We start from the raw sequence: 1936 nt of genomic DNA on the forward strand, positions 1-1936 counted from the left end.
AAGGAAGCTGACGTTTTGATGTGTAAGTAGTTCGACTTTAGTCAGCAGATACAGTATATAATGTGACATTTTGAATATAGGTGCAGTTAAGTTTATTTTTGTGAGGAGTACATGGTAGTTTATATAGATAGAGGATTTTATTACAATCAATGGATCACTAGTACTATTGCATACTTTGTATTAGGACTATGACTGGATACTTTAGATCAGGAGTGCCCACAATTTTTGTGTTTAAGATCTACTTTTCAAATGACGAGCTACATGAGATCGACCAACGGAAAAAAAAACTCCCTCGTTCTCTCTCTCCCGGCTGTCTCTCCTCGCTCTCCTGGCTGTCTCTCCTTGCTCTCTCGCCCCTGCTGTCTCTCCTGGCTTTTTCTCCTTGCTCATCCTCCTGACTGACTCTCCTCTCCTGGCTGTCATTCCTCGTTTTCTCTCATGGCTGTCTCTCTTCCCTCCCCTGGCTGTCTCTCCTTTCTCTCTTTCCTGGCTGTCTCTCCCCGCTCTCTCTCCTGGCTCACCTTGCTGTATTTTGCAAACAGTGTAGTGCAACAGGCTGTGTAAAGTAATATTCTTTGATGTAATACATAGCACTTCAACCACCAGTATCCACCAGAAAGGTGTCAGGGAGCTTATATCTCTATTTTTTGTTGTTTACCTATATTAGGGGTGTGGTGTCCTTGTTCATGTAGTGATTCAAAACCGTTTGTATTATGATGTTATTAATATACCTATAATAACTCAATATCCAGTAACATTCTGTGCATTTAGGAATACATCCAGATTTTTTTTGAAACAATTAACTGGGTTAGCTAGAACTGGCTCCTGGGGGAGTCTATTCCACATTTTCACAGCTCTAACTGTGAAGAATCCTTTCTGTATGCAAAGGTTAAACCTCTTTTCCTCCAGACGCAGAGTGCCCCCTTGTCCTTTGCAGTGACCTTATAGTGAATAATTTGGCACCAAGCTCACTATATGGACCATTTATGTATTTATACATGGTGATCATGCCCCCCCTTAATCGCCTCTTCTCCAGAGAGAACAAATTCAGGTCAATTAATCCTTCCTCATAGCTGAGCTCCTCCATGCCTCTTATGAGTTTAGTTGCCCTTCACTGCACTTTCTTCAGTTCCACAACATCCTTTTTGTAAATTGGTGCCCAAAACTGAACTGCATATTCCAGATGAGGTCTTGCTAATGCTTTGTACAGGGGCAGGATTATCTCTGGAGTCTAGAGACCCCGTATAATACAAGAAAGTATTTTGCTTGCTTTAGAAACTGCGGCTTGACATTGCATGCTAATATTGAGTCTATGATCTACCAGAATACCCAGATCTTTCTCCATCATTGACTCACCCAAACATACTCCCCCTAGAATTTATGACGCATGCATGTTTTTAGTCCCCAAGTGCAGAACTTTACATTTCTCAACATTAGACCTAATATGCCAAATAGATGCCCAATCACACAGTGCATTCAGATCTGCTTGTATGTTGGAGACATCCTGTAAGGACTGTATTCCATTACATAACTTGGTGTCATCTGCAAACACAGAAATTGTACTTTTAATCCACAACTCTGTCCTTAATAAATAGATTAAACAATAAGGGGCCCAACACTGAACCCTGGGGGACACCACTAACAACCTCAGACCATTCAGAGTATGAATCATTGATCACCACTCTCTGAATACGGTCTTTAAGCCAGTTTTCTACCCAATTACAAATCAAATACTGACCTTAAAGGAGAACCATGGGGTCAGTGTTTTTCCCCATAGTTCTCCTTAGGGTAACGGGAGGACACAAACTAGCGTCCTCCCATTACCCTAAGCTCAGTATACCGTGAGCTACAGCTCGCGGTATACTGAGACGCCGCAGCCGGAGGGGATCCCGACTTAGACGTCGGGATCCGCCCAGCTCCATGAGTGCCAGCTAGC

This window comes from Nanorana parkeri, unplaced genomic scaffold (genome assembly GCF_000935625.1).
Source record: "Nanorana parkeri isolate BGI_ZX_2015 unplaced genomic scaffold, ASM93562v1 scaffold707, whole genome shotgun sequence".
NCBI classification, from domain to species: Eukaryota; Metazoa; Chordata; class Amphibia; order Anura; family Dicroglossidae; genus Nanorana; species Nanorana parkeri.